Source organism: Aythya ferina (assembly GCF_964211825.1).
Source record: "Aythya ferina genome assembly, chromosome: 1".
NCBI lineage: Eukaryota > Metazoa > Chordata > Aves > Anseriformes > Anatidae > Aythya > Aythya ferina.
The window spans coordinates 85,448,994-85,469,251 of NC_140296.1; the positions used below are offsets into that span (position 1 = coordinate 85,448,994).

Here is a 20,258-nt window from a genome sequence, read left to right on the forward strand (position 1 = left end):
TTAAACAGTACTTGCGCTCTAAGAAAAGCATCCTTAAAGAGTTGCCAGCTCTGTTCAGCTCCTTTGTCCCTAAGGACAGTGTTCCAGGGGATCTAGTCCATTAGGTCTTTAAATAGCTTGAAGTGCACTTTTTGGAAGTTCAGGGTCCTAACTTTGCTGTTCTCCAGACCCATATTCCTCAAGATCACAAACTCAACCACGGCATGGCCACTGCAGTCCAGACTGTCTCCGATCTTAACTTCTTTAATGAATTCATCTGCACTGGTGAGCACCAGGTCCAGTAATGCTTCTCCTCTGGTTGGTTTGTCAAATACCTGGACCAGAAAGTTGTCCTCAATACATTCTAGAAGCCTCCTTGTTTGCTTGCATCCTGCTGTATTGCTTCTGCAGCAGAGATCCAGGTCGTTGAAGTCCCCCATCAGGATGTGTGTGCAAGTGCAACATTTCTTGTAGTTGAAGCAAGAAGGCCTCATCTACAGGCTCCCCTTGATCAGGTGGCCTGTAGTAGACCCCAACCACAAAGTGTCCTTTACTGATCTGGTCCTTAACCTTTACCCACTCTCAATCTGTCAGTGGCTGTTTCTCACAGGTGTCTCTTCATAATCAATCCATTCCCTGACATGAGGCAACACTCCTTCCCCTTCTTCACTGCCTCTCTTCTGAAAAGCTCGTAACCCTCTATTCCAGTGATCCATCCCACCACATTTCTGTGATAACAATCAGGTCACATGTTTCTAATTACAACATTGTTTCCAAATCATCCTGCTTGTATATTATATACATGTATTTTTTTTTTCCAGAAGAAACAGTTAAGAAACAGAATGACCACTCACAGGTTCTGTGCAGTTTGCTGCAGTGGGTGGTGTTGGGATTTATATGTATAGATGTAGTTCTGTCTCCATTGAAACAATTTCAGGAATCAGTCTTTCTCTGATAAAATGGTTTCTCTGGACTCTTGCACTTTGCAAATTCTTTGTTGAATGAGCAGTTCGTACATTTTAGAAATATGTAGTAACATTATGGCTATTGTTTTCCCAGTGAGGCAACAGGGCCTGGGTGCTTTCAGAAACCAACGGTAGCAAATGAAATGAATAATTTGCTGGCTACAAGAAAATCAAATCCTCTTCATTAAGGATTTTGTTAAAATTGTTTTTAAAATGTTATTATTGTATTAAATACAGAAATTCTTCACTCTAAGCCGATTTTTTTTTTCTTGGTATGGTTTGAATTAATAATTATTGGCTTGAATTGTTAACTAACATTAACATGGGTTGAACTGTTAATTAACATTATTTTTCATTTTATTTTAGTTTTGGATATTCTCTAAAGGTTAAATGAAATATTCAGTTTCAAATGTGTAGGTTTAAACAATTCATGATTATTAATAAAAATAATAATTTTAGATAAACTGATCAACAAAAACATTTGACCTCATTCTTCAATGTAGTAAGCATTAATTTTTCAAGGCCACATTTTTGTAAGCAGTGCATGTTTCTTCTTGGGAAACTTTCCTTTTAACATTTTGTTACAAGCAAACATTTCCAGCCCAAAGTAGACTAAAGGCCAGACAGTGTTGATATAAATAAAGCCTCTGACATATAAGACTTTTTTTTTTGAGAGATATTTTTTCATGAAGATTAAATTTAAAGTGAATATAATTTATTTATTTAAGGGAAAGTAAAATCATCTGAAATACAATACAAAAGGACATAACTGAAAAAAAATATCAGTGTTTCTCTGATTTAAAGAATGCAATGTAAAGATCACCATTTAGAAGAAATGTCATATTGCTTTTATAGGGAAAACAAACAAACAAACAAACATAAAAACAAACAAGTAAACAAAAAACAGGTAGCTTATATAATTAAAAAATATATATATTTCCTTAGAGAATAATTAAGAAAATAATTAAGAATAATTAAAAAAAATCTGAATCAGAATAGAGATAATTAAGCAATCCAAATGTCTTCTTTAGTTTGTTGGAGTTTTCTTTTGCTGTTTTATAATAGCAAAGACATTAGCTACAATTTATTTATTAAGTTGATAAAATTTTGTTCAGATATATCTTCCCTGTTGATAGCAGAAGCTGAATTTTCCTGAGACAACTTTATCTATTATATGTTCATTGAACAGAGAAAGCATTTTAAAATTTTGCATTGTTGCCATGAGATGTTTTAGCTGAGAATAATAGCATGTGAATTTTTTTTTTTTTTTCCACAAAGTTGTTGACTTCATATTCGGAAATGACTCCATCATTGTTTACATACCTGAATCAGAGCAATATGCACATACATATATCAATTACGTGTGTAAAGAGTGTGCACTCTGTAACAGCTAGGGTTTTTTTACTATTATTATTTTTTCTTCTATTTTTCTTTTATTTTTTTCTTCTCTCTCTTTTTATTTATTTATTTATTTATTTTTCCCTTGCCATTAATGGTCCTAGTAAGTTGAAATGATGATAAACAATTAATCTGCAGTATATTCCAGTGGAGTCAACCACAGCAAACAGTTCAAGACAGGGACAAAAAAAAAAAAAAAAAAAAACAACAACAAAAAAAACATATTCAAGTTTGAATTCATTTACACCTAGGCTTACTGTGTTTGATATTTTGTTTCTGCCTCAATATAGGTTTCCAAGAACCTACTCAGTGAAGTCAAAGGTCTGATGATACAACTAAGTTTGGTCCTTAGCCATATTTATGTCTTCCATGTAGCATGGAAGGTATTGGTAAGTTTCATTTGGCCAAACTTAATCATATGATGTAGCTAACTGATGTTGTCTGCATAGTCGATGGTGAAGGCAGCACTTCAAAACACCTCAAGTGGATGGAAAGCTACAGGAGGTTAGCTGAGTTGCTGACTGTTTTTCTCCACCTCTTTAATTACTGTAAAAAGCTCAGACCTGGAAGGCTTACATGAAGTCCCCCTTCAAGTAATAAACCTCACCCAGTATCTCTGTGTGCTTTGAGAATAGTACATTTAATTGTCTGTGATATTCTGTTCTATGTAGTGTACGCACACAAATGTGTGATGTAAATTTTAATAGGTATGCAAAGTAGATATATACTATGTTCTGTGTTAATACATGTTGAAAAAAAAATATGTTTTGTTTCCAAACTGTACTACAGAACAAATCATCCACTGCTGTTCATATGCTACAAGCCCATGAGGCAGTGAAGGAATTATTAATGAAAAAAACACTCTGTTGTATCTTTGAACTCAGAAAAGATGGCACTTGATATATTCACAACTGGATGAGCCCACAGTAATTGAATTTAGTGATTTTTTTTTTCTGTTATAAAAATGAAGTATATGATAAAATTGACACAATTAAATGTAATAATTCCATGGAAAGATTGTGGACTGTTATGTAACGCTGTGTAATCACAGGAATTTTGAAATAAATGTAGTCTTTAGTAGGCCATCTAAAATCAATCACTTATAAAACCATCTGAGTTATACAAGGTGGCCTATAGGGGGGATTAATAGGTGGAACATCTAATGTTGATTGGAGGGTCATTGAGTAACTTTCTAGAGTCTCATTATTTTCTGTTTAATATATATTTTATCAATACAATGATACAAACTCGTGATAATTATTTTCTAGTGGTATCATGTTATTTATTTATTTAATTATTGTAGTGAACATGCACAGATGATATCAGAAGCCAGATGTTTTTTCCATGGTTTAAATAAAGTAGTTCTGAAGTCACAGACAAGGTCTGTCAACTAATGTTTCACTAATTTTACACAAGAGTTAATGAGTTATTCTTTCATAAGCACTACTGATAAGCTGCTATTTTGCCTTAACTTAAGCATTTATAATTGTATTAGACACTCAGCAGTACTTTTTCTGGTCTCCATTTTTCTGTCCAGAAGGTGAGGTACTCCTACCACAGTGTTTTGTTTGCCAGGTTGTGGTGGTTTTACCCTACTATGCAGCTGAACTCCACCACAACCACTATCTCACTCCCCCTCCTCAAAGGCAAAATGGGAAGAAAATACAATGGAAAGGGTTCATGGGTTGAGATAAGGAAAGGGATATCACCAGTTATCATCATGGTCAAATCAAACTCAGTGTTTGGAGACCCCCCCTCCCCTCCCAATCCTCCATCCTCCACCCCCCATCCCTTTCTACCACCTCTCCCTGAGCAGCACAGGGTAATGAGGATTGGGGGTTGTGGTCAGTCCATAATACTTTGTCTCCACTGCTCCTTCACAGTCACTTTCTGCCCCTGCTCCAAGACAGGGTTCCTCCCACAGGATGCCATTGTTCCTGAACTGATCCTTTGTGGGCTGCCCACAGAAAGTAGCTCTTCAAGAACTGCTCCAAATATGGGTTCATATCCCAGGGAAAATCCATCAGGAGCAAACAGTTCCAACATGGGTCCCCCACAGGTGGCAGTTACTCACAGATTACATGAAGATTATAGGCTCCTGCATGGGCTCCTCTCCATGGACTGCAGGTCCAGCCCGTGGCCTGCTCCTGTGGGGGCTCTCTATGGGCCACAGCCTCCTTCAGGCCACATCCACCTGCTGCATGTGGGCTCCTCCATGGGCTGCAGGGGGGCAGCCTGTTCCACCATGGGCCTCTCCATGGACTGCAAGGGAACTTCTGCTCCAGCACCTGCAGCACCTCCTACTAACCTTCTGTATTGACCTTGGTGCCTGCAGGGTTGTTTCTCACTCCTCTCTCCCAGCTGCTGTGGTGCAGCAGTTGTCTTATTTATTTATTTATTTATTTATTTACTTACTTACTTATTTATCCTTTCTTAAATACACTGTCACAGAGGTGCAACCAACATCACCTATTGGCCCTGCTCTGGCCAGCAGCAGTTCCCTTTTGGAGCTAGCTCTAATCTGGTATGGGGCAGCAGCCGGGCACTGCTCACAGAGGCCATCCCTGAAGGCCCCCTTCTCCCAGGCCTTCTCAACAGAAGCCCAATAGAGGTACCTTAGCAAATCTAATCAATATTAGACATACTTAATCTGTGAGTAAGCGGCTGAACCCCACCCTTCAGATTCATCCTTGTTTCTTGTGATAACAAGATATACACAAGACAGTGCTAAAGAAATTTGCTGTTTTAGAAAATTCTATTACCTGTCTAGTATAAGACAATAAAATAATGATAAATAATGGCCCTTGGCAACTTGTATTTCAGGAAAATTTTAAATGATAAGGCTAAGAATTTCTTTTTTTTTTTTTTTTTTTTTAAGTAAGTAGCAGTTGTTTTTGTTGTTGTTGTTCATAAAACAGTGATTATAAGAAAGAATAAAGGCTTTTTTTAATTATTATTTCTTTAGCCTTTCTTTTTGAAGGGTATTTTACCTCAGCAGATTTTTTTTTTTAATTAGATCTTTTTAAAAGTATTTTAGGTTGAGTAATAAAAAAGTTTAAACCCTTAATTCAAACACTAGTTACTTTCAGGCTAATACAAAATATATATACTTACATTAAAATGAAGCTAAAGTATATAGCTGTATTTTTCAGGAGAGCTGAAATAGGGTGAGCAATCCTATTAAATTTTAGTAATTAGACACTTTGGAAAACTGCCCAGTATCTAACTTTGTTACAATCATCCAAGTCTCTGCAAAAATATGACCTTCAGGTCTCAGGGAATTTTACAACTTATTTTAAATCTTTATGACAAACATAATACTACGTAAGTACCTACCATATTTCTGTTATTTTATTTCCTTTTTGAAGGTTTCAGGTTTTGTTGTTGTTGTTTTCATGGACTCAGAGTTATAGAATCACAGAATCATAGAATGGCTTGGCTTGGAAGGAACCCCAAAGATCCTCTAGTTCCAACCCCCTTGCCATAGACTGGGACACCACCCAATAGATCCCATTGCTCAGGGCCTCATCTAACCTGGTCTTGAACACCTCCAGGGATGGGGCATCTACAACCCCTCTGGGCAACCTCTTTGAGTGAATCACCACGCTCTGAGTGAAGAATTTCCTCCTAACCTCCAATCTAAATCTCCCCTCTTTTATTTTAAAACCATTCCTCCTTGTCCTGTCAATATCTGACTGAGCAATGAGTTGATCTTTTTTATAAGTCCCCTTCAAGTACTGAAAAGTTGTAAAAAGGCCACCCCAGAGCCTCCTCTTCTATAGGCTGAACAGCTCCAGCTCTCTCAGCCTTTCTTCATAGGAAAGGTTCTCCAGCTCCTTGATCATCTTTGTGAACCTCCTCTGGATCCACTCTGACAAAGCAACATCCTTCTTGTGCTGAGGGCTCCAGACACAATACTCCAAGTGGGGCCTCACAATGCTTTAAAAACATGGGTATACACTTTATGAGTTAGAAAGCCATGTGCACATAGACAAGTAATTCTCTGGTCCACAGAGATGGTTTTACATTTTTTATGGTTTTAAGGTCCATTTTTCATACTGAATTTACTGGTGAAAGTGAAGCTGGAATAAAAACAGTAGGAAAATGCAACAAGAATTTACAAATGCAGAATGAAAAAAAGTGTGAAAATATGTAAAAGATTTATTTCTTGCAGTCCAGCCTTACCATAGCTCATCTCTGATGCCACGTTGACCTACTAACTGCTTGGCACATAGGCATAAGAATCATGATTTGAACATCTTACTTTATTGACTGTTTTTAGGATTACTCAGATCAGAAGAAACCCCAGGAATCTCTAGCCCAACCCCCTGTTCAAAACAATGACAGCACAGAATTCAGACCAGCTCAGTCAGAGCTTTGTCATGGAAACCTCCAAGGAGGTTTATTCCACAGTCTTTCTGGACAACTTTGTCCAGTGCTTAATTATCCGTGGAAATTTTTTATCTGAATTAAGTTGGAAAAAATAAATAATAAAAAATAAGACTCTTAATTTCCTTGTTTGCATTTAAAATATAAATTGAAAAATTAGGATTTTTGTTTGTTTCTTTCTTTTTATTCCCCTACCTTGGAACAACAGTAAAATGAAGGTTAAGTGGATAGAATGTAGTCTATTGGTCATTTAGGTCATTTACAGAATAAGATTTTTCAATATCTTCCCCCCCCCACCAAAATAAATAAATAAATAATAGAATAGAATGGAATAAAAATAAGATAAAGTAAAGATACAATAATAAAATAGACAAAATAAAATAATAAAATAGAATAAATATAAAAAATAAATAAAAAATAAAATAATAAGATAAAATAAAATAATAAAATAATAATAAAATAAAAGGTGATGGAAACCAAGCTTTTTCTGAGATATCAGAGAATGTGAAAATTTGGTGTGTTTTTGTGATATATTATATTACACCTTTTCCATCAGAAAGACATTTTAATCAATGCATTGTTAAATCCACTGACTTTCCATCTACTCTTCAGAAAGATATGCTGATATGATTTATTCTCCAATGTACTTAGATGACATTTTGTCTACTAAAGCATAGCATTCAGTGGCAAGGTGAATTCTAACCAAATTCAAACCAAAAAATACTGAAAGCCACATGATTACAGTTTTGATAGTGGAATGTCATCTGGATCCGTGTGCATTTGAAATATCTATATAGTGCATAAGTAAGAATAATAACATTGATCCTGTGTGGCTTAGGAAAGTCACTGGATTGTACTTCTGTGAAGGAAATGTGTTTCTTTTTTCTATGAAAACAAACAATACATGCAGAAGGAAATGACTTTGAAAATCATATATAATGTGTATTTACAGAGTGTGATTATCAGAGGAAGGTGTGGCTTTATGTGAAGGTGCAAGTCAGAGTTGGAAGGAAACTTTCCTGGGTGCAGACTGAGTGAAGAATAATGCCATTTCATTTGCAAACCTATTCCTTCACATGCTCAGGAGACACCGCTTATATTATTAAGCTTTATTCTGACAATGTTTATTGATGTGAAGTGTACTGCAGATGAAACTCTGCAGTTGTTAAGCACTGCAGAATTAAAATTCCTGGTGGGCAAAGCAGAAAGGAATAATTAATTAATGTTTCATTCTGTAGCATTTATGACAACTACTAAAATAAAATACTAGCAAAAAGCACAGGCTGTGTACCTCATCTAAGGATATAATTATGGTCTCCCTAATATGTAGGGAAAGATGCAAAAAACATAGTCCTCAAAATCTCACTAAACTCCATAGTGCATTATTTTCTATCCAACAGATAGACATAGAAATATGTAACAAAACAACTACTTGGCAAAGTACCAAGAGAGTCTTGTTCAAAGAAACAGAAGCATCACTAAGATAATCCGTGATTTAGTCTTTGACAAGTTGGCATCCTAGAATTCTCCACTGTATGAGCTGTTGTGTGCTGACTTCAGCACGGGAACTGTAAAACTGTAGCATGACTATACATTTCATTACCATCTCTGCCTTTGCAACCTCTTATAAGAATAGCTGTTTATATATATATGATCTATATGTAATAAAAAGGCTAACAAAGAACAGTTATACCTTAAGTAAACATGTCATAATGCTAGAGCAAAAAGAGAATGTAGAATATTTTACAGAGTTTTGTTCCAGAAACACTTGATTCCCCTGTACTGACAGAATAATGTAATTCAAAACATCCATAACATTATTTTCCAAAACAGTCAACAATTCTTCATGCATTAACATAGACCAGGTTGTCAAAAAAAATGTTTAAAAACATTTTAATACTTGATGGCACAGAGTGCAATGGTAAGTATCTCTTGTTAGGAGAAAGATGAACGTTTTTTGGCTGTTGCTTCTAATCTGAGACCAAGAGGTAAGGGCAGAGGTTTTATCAGTCGAGTATTCAGAACAAAGTAGCAGTTTCTGAATGTAATAATAATGAAATATATCTCTGTGATTAAGAAAAACTGGTTCTTTGCATCTTTTTGGTTGTTTGAAATTGTTTAGCTTTGTGCATTTGATAAACGATTGTCTCAACCACCTTTGCCAATGTTAGGCTGGGTGACGTTTTTTGCTCCTTCTATCTCTTTTGCCTGATAATTCACAAATGACTTCGTGAGCTTACGAGTGGGAAGGTACTGGTTGTAAAGAAAGCTTTAACATTAACTGCAAACCAAGAAATAATAAACATGTAAAAAGAAGATAAACAAATCCAGAGCACACAAAATAATGCAGGAATGAGAAAATCAGGAAGAGGGGAAATTCAAAGAGCACAGAGAACACAAGGAGAGGGACAGAGTATGTAAAAGTGTTTTGAATCTAGAAAAGATGGCAGGTGAAACAGGAAGTTTTTGTTGTTGTATGTTTGTTTGTTTGCTTTTTCTGCATAGCCTTTTTTCTTTATGTCCTCTAACTCTGAAATTGCTGAGCTCTCAAGTCAACAGAAGTGTAATAGTAATAGCCCTTCAAAAAAGAAAAAAAAAGAAAAAAAGAAAAAAAGAAAAAAAAATGATAACACTTCAGCAGTATGTTGTTTAAAAGAAAGCAAGTTAAGCTGGGATGCTGGTGTAGGTCTCAGAAGATGGTCTTCTGAGAGAAAATATAATACATTTTTAGGTGTATGTGATATTACGCAATGCAGTTAGAATATGGCTGTTGTATGTGCAATACTATTCTTGGAGAATGGCATTGGGCAGAAATGCTGTATCCCTGGAGTCAGGGAATCATCAGGGAATCCTTTATGAAGGAAGTAATTCTTGTGCGGTTGATCCAAAATGCTGAAAAGTAAGAAAGCAAAAGGGGAATCTTTTCTCCTCTCTTGGTTCCTTCAAACATGGCTCCAGCTGTAACATGGTGTCCCTCAGAGGACTGTGGCAGTTTTGCCTCCACAATGCCACCATATTGGCAGCAGGTAGGAGAAAGTGAGAAAAAAAGAAAACCCTGGTACTATCCTCAGCTCTGAAGGGAAACAAGAATATGCAGCTCAGAAGTTCTGGAAAGAAGAGTTAGGATAATCTAAGATGAATGCATTTCCTGTCTTTGCTACAGTGATAAAAATATGAAGCTAAAAAGTAAACAAGTCTTTTTCAACTGTAAGGACAGACAAAGACTTTATAGAAAAAAAAAATGCACACAAGAAAAATGTTAATTAAAAAAAAAAATAAAGTCTATCCTTTCACAATAGTGAATTTGGTATAAATAATGCCTGTTTTACACCAAAATATCATAACCTTAAGTCTATGAAATTTATCTGTAACTGCTTGACTATCACAAGTCACTGAAGAAGTGTGATACACTTGTTACTGAAATGAACATCCTCTAAAATCTTTAAAACCTAGAAAGAATTACAGATTTATTTTTTTTTAATAATACGTTAACTCTTAAATATACTGTGACCTCTCTCTCCCTCAAAGGTTGCATTGCTTGTGCTCACTGTAATATAACTGAAGTTAATCAATACAAGTAGATATGGCAATATTTTCCCATGAGTCATGATTAAGCCATTAGTAGTGAAAGAAAAGTATTTTCAGATAAAGCTTTATTTTTTATAGGATAATATAACCAATTTATTTGAAAAAAAAAGAAAAAAGAAAAAAAAAGTTTATCTTCCTCTTAAGATATTCAATAGAATTTCAATGATTTGTTAATGTATACAAATAATGCATTTTTGCTTCCATACAACCCTTTTAATATCATTCTTCAAAATCCTATAGATACTTCTAGAAGGTTAAGTAATCCATGATTATGGATGCCCATTCCCAAAGGGCTGTCAGAGGTACAGTTGCATGAACTGAAGGACAAAATATAACAGTCCTTTTCTTTTGGGGGTTGGCAGGGAGGGGGGCAACAGGCATTGCTGTGATAAAGAAGCAGGAGTTTGTATTTTTAACGTGTGCATTTCTGTTTGTTGGAGATATTTTTTTTAATATATTAAATAACACCTCAAGAACCAGACTGCAAACAATAGTGGGCAACTTTCATTGTGGAAATCTTATCTTGCTCTTTGGGTGTTTTTGTTTCCAATGGCAACATTTGCAGATTAAGTTATGAAAATAAGGATTATAACTCTTTGATGTGAGTTTATACTAATTTCCCAGAAGTCATTTGCCATAAGTACATATTTAAGCAATTATATATATGTGGGATTTTTTGGATACATCATCTTCCCAGCTGTTTCAAAAATGTACCATTACTTCCTATTGCCAAACTACCTACCTCTGTGCACCCCTTCCACTGCCACTAATAATAATAATAAAGATAAAGAAATACTTTAGTGCATATTGAGGTTTAAAATGCTAAATTACAGCATGGCAGGCTACCAATTCCTGTCAAATAGACAGTAGATAGACATGCATTCATCACAGTTCTCATTCTGATCAACAAGTTGAATTTTAGAGAGGAAAATAGTAATCTGAATGTTGAAGTTATTTGAGAAGCAAGGAATCAAGGAAATGGTGTTCAATACTTTTCTTCACAATGTGCTGATCAGTGACTTTCCTTAGACATTTAACAGCAGAAGCTTACAAGTATTAAATACCAAACTTTCCTATACTTGAAATTGTAGTGCTGACAGAACTGAACTTCAAATTCGCATATCATTAGTACATTTCTGTTTTTTTTTTGTTGTTGTTTGTTGTTTGTTTTTGTTTTTTGTTTTTTTTTTGTTTTGTTTTGTTTTGTTTTTTGTTTTGTTTTTTTTTTTGTTTGTTTGTTTGTTTTTGTTTTTTTGTTTGTTTTTTGTTTTTTTAAGGTGTAGCCTTTGTGATGATTAAAAACATAATCTGTTTTCATGACAGTTCTAGAAATAGAGCTTGCAATCAGAAAATCTTATGTCACTCAACATCAGTGGCATGCAGGCAATTAGACTACCATGCAGTAGCCCACAGCCATAGTGTCAGCTGCTTTTCTGTTGACCAAGGCTTTTGGAGTGACAGCTTGCTTTGCAATGGGAATGCAACTCCTATGGCAACTACCCAGCTGTAAGAACTACACAAAAACTGGAGGAATCCCTACATGTTAACAAATATTTGTTTAGAGTAAAATAATAAGCACTCTGGAGGAAAAGAGAGCAAAGGAAAACTGCGATTCTCTCTCCATATTTCTCCAAGTCCCAGACAATAAAGTTAAAACTTGTTGACTTGGTGCTGCTGATTTAAGCTTAAGAATTTCTAAAAAGTTTTTTATTGGAATTAATTAGTATACTCTGAGGATGTAAATGAGAGAGATAGAAAGGTGATGATAAGGGAGGAATTCTTACATGGAAGTGTAGACACAGATTGGTAAGGTTTTTATCAGCTTTTTTACTTTGTTACCAATACAGTAAGGGTGGTATGATGGAAATGAGCTTAGAATAGCTAGCTAAACATGTAATAAATCTCTTCCATGACTGCATTATTGGACTGAAATTTTGCTTTGTTCTATGTAGAAATTCAAGGTTTAAGTTTCAAATATAAATGAAAAAATGAATGAATGTATGAAAAAAAAAAATGGTATTCAAGTAATAGTCTTACTTTTCATTCATTTTTTCAACATTTTATTTTCCTTGTCATTTGGGTTGTAATTAAAGTCTCAACAGAAAATACTGTTTGTTTTTTGCCTTTTTTGTTGTTGTTGTTTTGTCTTGTTTTGTTTGTTTTGTTTTGTTTTGTTTTTCTCACTTAGGAATGTGCATCTGTTTACTTGCCTAGTACTATAGCTAGTACTTTAGTATGTTTGAGGATTGTGTCTTGGTAATGTCAAGTGGTTTGTTTCCATAAAACTTTAAGTGAATTCAGATTGTCAGGTATTATTCTTTGACAGTGACTAAGATGTATTAATGTGGTTGTTTAAAATTTAAACACAAAAGAAACAATATTACACCTATATATATAATAAACATTTAAATAGAGAAGACTTTCAGAAAATATAAGTTTATCTAAAGATTGCAATTTCACAATATATAATAAAATCATTGTATGGATGGCTTTTTAAATTATTATGTATTGTGACTTCTTCAAATTGTTAAACAATTTGAACACTATGTCTTAGATTGCCACAAATAGGACAAAAGACATATTTACGTCTTACCTTCAAATATGGTCTCCAGAGCAATGCATCAGGCAACATATGCATGTGTACCACATACATATTCAAACATAAAAAAGAGAAATAACAAGTAAAATAAGATGTTTATATTACTTGATTAAAGCTGTGTATTGTTTATGATTACAAAAAAAAATAACAACAAAAAAAAAAAGTGGTGGGTGTGGTTCTTTCTTTCATTCTACCTGCAGATTATTTTATATATATATATATATATATATATATATATATTTGTTCCAGAAAAAAAAAATGTATCTTTTAAAAAGTGCATCTTTTAAAATATTGCCCTAGACTATCAATAGTGGACATGACTATGTCATAAAACAAGAAAGTCATAAGCCTGCTACATGCCTTTTTGAAATTAAGGGCCAATTCAGTCCCTAAAGGAAGCAAGAAGAATCTCCTTGATATTCATGGGTGTTATTTTGGAGCAGCGACTTGCCTGAAGATAAAATGTTTTGCTTCAAATCAGAGCCAAATTTTAACACTGAATCCAAAATGAAAGAATCTTAGATTTTTTTTTTATCTTTTTTTTTTTTTTTTTTTTTCCTTTCATAGGTATTTTCCTGAAATGTGGGATTTCATTAACTGGTATAACATGGATATGAATTCTCCATTAAAATTCAGAAATGAATTCTTAAAATATAATATGTATTAACATTAAAGTGTGCAGTGATTCCTAATGATAGGAAAATGTCCCTGAAACCAAGCAGAAAATTACTAACAATGACAAATTTTATACAAATATGTATAAAATAATTTATCGCTCAGTTGTGTATATGCACTATGTACATTATATACGTTATGTAATGAATGTGAATGTATATATAAAACATACATATATGTTTTACTGTATAGGAACCTTTGAAAATGAGAACACCCTAAAGATTGAATAAAATACAGGATCTTTAGAAAATACAAAGGAAATAAAGTAAGAATTAAGATGTTTATGTTAGTAGAGAATGAGATACAGAAAACAATCCTGGAAACAGAGATTAGGAAATGGTATTGTAATAGTTTAAATTTACTGTTATATGAGAGTAGCCACACTGTATCAGCAAACAAAGTATATCTTTGAAAACAAAGATATACTTCAAAGTATATATACTTCAAAGATATATTTAAAGTATATCAAAGTATATCTTGTTCAGCATCTTAATTTTGATACCATTCTGTGGCAGACAGGGAAGGCACAAGAACAAGGGCATGCATGTATAGATATATAATATAGATATACTCATACTCATATAGATATACTCTCCATTAGCCACTTGGTATTGTCTGAAATAATTATTTTTGGATTTATTTATTTATTTATTTATTTATTTTTGTTTGGTTCATTGGTTTGGTTTGTTTTTTCCTTCCATGAATGAAGATAAATATTTTTTGGCCCTATGTAAACTGAGTCTGCATTTACGGGCAGACATAGAATTTCAGTAAGAGCAAATTGATAGTTTACCTCCTGTTTTGAACTTCCAGTCTGATTATTTTAGTCTTTAGATTCCATTTTCATTTTACAACAAACATTCATTCCTTATTCTTGGCATCCATGATTTCAGAGACTTCTGTTACATGCCTGAGGTTTAAAAGACAGCTGTCATACAGAACTGTTTATATGTCTTTGAGAATCCTTGCTGCCTCTCTTTGTTTCTTTTCTGGTGTTATCATTCTTTTGGTACTATGAGGATCGGAACTATTTTGTTCTCTTTTCCTTTCCTCATCATTCTGAAAGTATAGTTTTTCTCTTTTTCTCTTTTTCTTTCTTTTTCTTTTTCTTTTTTTTTTTTTTGTTTCTTTTACTATTTTTCTTTCTTTTTCTTTCTTTTCTTCCTGTCTTTCTTCTTTCCTTCTTTCTTTCTTCTTGTCTTCCTGTTTAGCTAATATTTTCAGAGAGCTTTTCAGTTTAATTGAAACATCTTAATTGAAACACCAAGTACTACCATATTACTCTACTGCACTCTCCGACAATTTTTTTTAACACTCTAACTATTCTCTCTCTCTCTCTCTCATATATATATAGATAGATAGATAGATAGATATAGATATAGATATATACACACACACAGACACACAGATATATAATTTAGGGTATGAATATGTGCTTCAGAAATCCAATATAAATATAAACATATTTATCAAAAGCATATTTTAGCCCAGTTCCTGGAAGATAGCTCTCTACAAAATATGAATCCCTCTCATCACTGGCTACATTTATGAGTTTAAAACACTATTGTACAGTGACTGAAGGATAGTATGTAATTCTCTGTATTTCAAAGGAAATAGAAAACTGCTAGTCCATCTAGTCTAGCCTTCCCTTTGCTATTGTCAAAGATAATATGTTTCAAAAAGTACTGTAGCAGGCATATTCACAACAACCCATTTGCAGAGTATATTTCTTTTCACATTTGTTACACTTTACAGCTTGAAACAAGAAGCTTCAATTCTTCATCCTTCAAGTCATAGCCATCACTCTTCAGTGCACAAAGTAATCTTTAACTGACAGGAGCAAAAAGATATGTTTTGAGGAGATAGATTACTGCATCATTTTCCACCGTGGGTATGTTACACCTTCCTCTGAAGTATGTGGCCCTGGCCAGTGTTAAAGGCAGAGTGCTGAATTAATCACAGGTCTGCTCCAGTAGAGCAATTCTTATAAGAGTGTGGATGATTCAGTGAGCGTATACCATCTATACTACATAAGAATTTAATTCCAGCTGAAAATGTATAGCAGTGCCTATCAAAAAGCCAATTGATTGTACTTGTAATTCATTTAATGACGTATATGCTTATATAATATTGGATTTCATACGTGTGGTGCAAGCTTTGCAAGTATTCATTGTTTTTTGTTGTGGGTGGTTTGGTTTGATTTATCTGTTTGTTTGTTTGTTTGTTTCCTAGAATTCAAATTTGTTTTTTCTTTTATTTTCGCACATGGCTGCTATAAGAAAAACTTTACAGTTATTATTATAAATATTTTCCTTGCCTATGTATTAAATGGAGAAGACTGCAGCCTGGAACTGCAGAATGCTCTATCATAATCTTTTCTTATCATGTATTTGTGTGTGTGCTATCTGTCAGCGTTTCTTTAATTTAAAAGAGCCAGTTATAAGTGAAGATAGTCATTCTTTATCAACAAAATATTTTCAACAAGTTAGTTGGGACAGGTCAAATTCCTGTTCTGCCTTGAATAAATCACTGTTCTGCATTCAGTAAATCAGTTAGCACCTACTAGCCAACTAAAAATGGGGATAATGACATCTTTCTAACTCACAGAGGTGGTGTGATAGATACACTAAAGTCACTAAACACACTAGTGATCATCTGATCAAAGATTTAAGATCAGTGATCATTCTTTTCTATGCAGTGTATGAAGCACTGGCACATATTGCCCAGAGTTTCCATCGTTGGAGATGTTTACAAGTCATGGCAAGTAGTCCTGGGGTGGCCCTGCTTGAACAAAGAGACTGGACCAGATGACCTCCAGAGGTCCCTTCCAACTGCAACCATTCTCTGATTCTATGATTCTGTGATTCTGTGATCAGTTTTCTAAGTCAAAATCCTCAACTGTTCTTTATTTAAGCTGCTTCAGAAGAAAGACATTGATCAACCAGAAAAGTTAACTATATACTGACAGTCTGTGTGTACTATAAATCATATTCAAAATGTTTATATTGATCTTGACCCTTCTGTTCACTTCTAAAATCGTTTTGTTGTATTCATACTCTTCTGAAGTTCAGTCTAGAAAAGACTGTTATGTCATTTAGGTCTACATGAAATTAGGTCAGCATGAAATTATAGAGTATTTAGATACATGTTTTCACACCACTTTATGTGGAACGTGAAAATTTTTTTATTCTTATTATTTATTCTTATTTTATAGTTCTCTGTACTTTCAGAAGTTCAGTCTTTAAGACCTGTTTCCTGCACAGATGACCTATTCTGGTGCAAAAAATCTTCTCTCCCACTTCCTAAATTAATATTTTCTCAGATATATGTTATTCAGTTTGCATTGCAAAAATTAATCTTAGTCTATGAGGTTTTTAAAATGGATAAAAGTAGTTTTGATACAGAATAAACAAAAGAACCTAGAGTATCTCTGAACTTGGACATCTGGAATGATGCAGATAAAAGAGCCTTGATTGATTGCGTCTGGTAAACTACAGGAAAATGTTTATTGAATCAAATTACTAAGAAAACTATCATATACATAACTTCCAAAGTTGAAAACTTCCTTCTTTAAGAATTAGAAAATTCATGTAACATATATATGAACTAGATTTATTTTTCCTAATAAATGCATTCAAATATTCAACTGTTTATTCTTTTCATGTATTTTTCAAAACATGTTGTTCCAGAGGTCTGTAAAGTACCTTTCTAGTTCTTGTACATTAATCCACATTTAATTAAATTTGCTGTCATTAACAACTATGGGAACTGAAAATAAATTAGAAGAGTATAAGGTAGGGTGAAGTAGTCCAGTTCTGTGTTGAATTCCTTAAGACTATTGACCCTTTTTTAAAACTATGTGGATTCACAGAAATCATTTTCTTTTGCATATATTTTCACCGATTTGCCACATCACAGATTTATAATCTGCAAATTATCTTGAGAATTGGATAAAATGGGATTTTGATCAAATGCCATTTCTACATGTTGTTGAAATACAGAATTATGTATACTTTTGAAGGAAAACAGTGGACTCCCGTAAGTAAGGTAGTTCTTTTTTGATCATCTGTATGATGTCACTTACAACATTAGTGCTCATATAATTCTAAACAGACATTGTTTCCTGCTAGATCTTTTATGCTCAGGGGTGACTGTCTTTACTTTTAATTACACAATGTGTTATTTATTTGAAGAGTACATTCTTGTATAACATAATTAGCCTTATCTCTATGTTTTCTAGTTTTCAAGGTTACCTGTGATTCCATGAAAGACACAAATCACTGGATTTAACTCTTCTATGTAGACTGCAGAGACATAAGCATATCCAACTTGAATAAATGTTCAAAAATTTGCACTGAAAGGTAGCCTACCTAACAAAAACTGACTCTAAGTCTTGTTAACCAACATACTGTGCACAGAAAACCAAAAATGGTATAAATTCCCTTGCCTGTAAATAAATACATGTCTTCTTGTGCACAAATTCTGTTCCTACTCTCATGTAAGCAAGGACAGAATGAATGTCTGTATGTTTTGTTTTTTGTTTTTTTTTTTGTTTGTTTGTTTGTTTGTTTGTTTGTTTTGTTTTTTTCAAAATAATGTTCTCTGCAGTGATTTTGCTTCAATGTGTAGAGTAGAATTAACAGCACAGCTCAAGTAAGACACACCTGTCAGGTGAAGTAAAAAGACATTGGTAGATGTGCTACTGGTTAAAATAAAACTTTAGTATGCTGTTTAAATCCTAAAATATTTTTTAGAAGACCTCACTGGAATACTGATAGCTCTGCTTCATCCCACCTGTGGGGAGAGGGGGAGTAACTCAGATTCATAAATCCCATTGGTGTGGACTAAGGTGAGGTAACACTCAAGATCCATGCATAAACATCAGCTTGACTAGGAACAGAGAGCACAAATTCTCTGTTAACGTTGGCACTCTCACTGTTATATATATGTATCTATCTAAGCTATGTGGCTTTATGGAAGACCAAGGTAGGCCTAGCACCACTTGACAGCTTTGAGGGAAAGGGAAAGGAAAAAGAGAGAGGGAGGGAGAGATCACCAGTCCTGAATCAAACCTGCCAGCTGGGGTAGTTGGCATAGAGTGAGTCTCCCTACAGATTTGTACATGCCCTTGTGTGCCCCAGCTCTGTAAGTGGTTGAAACGCCAGTACTTTTCCATATCTCTTAAGGCAAATCAGGAGGAGTGACACCAGTCCCCTCCCCATGCCTTCCTGTTTCTCTGTCTCTCGGGGCTTTGTCTGAGTTCACAGTATAGTCACTTGGGACTTGTAACTTACAGGGCTCTTAACACTTCTCATATTAGAGTTTATAGTAGGAACTTCTGGGATGCTATCTTATGACAATATGGTACTAAAGACATGGACCTGTAATCCATTGTTTTGTAAAATATTAGATTTTTTAACAAGTATACTTCTCCATTTTAATTCCCAGTGAAACATTTTCAACATTCGTGGTTCAAATTCTTATTTGGTTTAAAGGTGGTGCTCCTGTGATATAGATTTATTAATCAGCATTGTCTACAGTTTTAAAGAACTCATTCAGTGGACCTGTGAAAACAAATACCGAAACACTTTCTCTCTTCTAATTGCCATTGATTTAATGATTTAAGGAATGACAGCTTTGTTGTTTGTTTGTTTGTTTGTTGTTTGTTTCATTGTTTTTGTTTGTTGTTGTTTGGTTGGTTTGGTTTATTTTGTTTTAAGAATTTGGTGATTTGTTCTGGAGAAATTTATCTGAATAGCTTTCACAGGATGGTTTGTAGGTTTATTAGTTTTTCATTTGCTTTGTGGTTTGAGAGACCTACACAGAATGCACACTTCCTTTGCATTCTTTCTTTCTTTATCAGAGTTTAACCATTTTATTTTTTTCAAGGACTGGTGTTATTTTTCTCATTTATCATTGGAACTTCTAATTCACTTGGAGACTCTGCAAAGCTTCACATATTTGTATTCATCTATTTTGATTTTTTTTTGTTGTTGTTCTTCATATGTTTTACTTTTTTGTTTTGTTTTGTTTTGTTTTTCCAAGCATTTTCTTGGAAGTATGAACTCTTTTATAACGATTTTTCTTGATCTTTCATTGTGACTCCAGCTTGCCCTCTTGCCCTCTTAGATGGATATATACTGAGACTACATAAGTCTGTTTGTGAATGTACAAATGTTTGTGTGTATATGCACACATATATAACCGCATGCATATGTATGGATGTATACAGTTGTGTATATAAGCATAATATATTTAGAAAAAGCAATGATGGATACACAGAATATCCATATTTAGGTATATAAGGACACACAGACCTTAGCTGCCAGAGTGGCTAGCTTTATAAAACTATCATGGAGCATAGTTTTCTTTCTATGCTCTTTTCAAGGACTTCACCTTTTCATGACACTTTCACAAGTCAAGTGTGTAGTAATATCTGTTCATCACTGTGACAAAGCATTTTTGTCTTCTGCAATCTGAAGGTCATTACGTTAGTGCTGATGTTCTCTCAGCAGGTGGTCGATGTCAATTATTTTTTGCTTCTGTATAATGAAAGCTGCTACATATTCATTTCAATTCTGTTGCAGAGCTCTGAAGTTCTGACAAGCTGTGAACAGTTCTTCAATCAGGTAAACTTATGACCAGCTTTATACTAGTTGGAATCA

The 20,258-nt window shown here is 34.0% G+C and overlaps 1 protein-coding gene across 4 annotated transcripts in view; it reads left to right on the forward strand.

The window, feature by feature from the left end:
* Positions 1-20,258, forward strand: part of IL1RAPL1 (interleukin 1 receptor accessory protein like 1) — a 773,813-nt gene that overhangs the window by 284,158 nt on the left and 469,397 nt on the right. For 2 of the 4 annotated variants that reach the window (XM_084531797.1, XM_084531798.1), the window contains one exon: positions 20,181-20,222. The exons of the other annotated variants lie outside the window; for them this stretch is intronic. The gene's annotated coding sequence lies outside the window, so the exon portion shown is untranslated. The remainder of the gene's footprint in view (positions 1-20,180; positions 20,223-20,258) is intronic. 4 annotated transcript variants of the gene reach the window in all.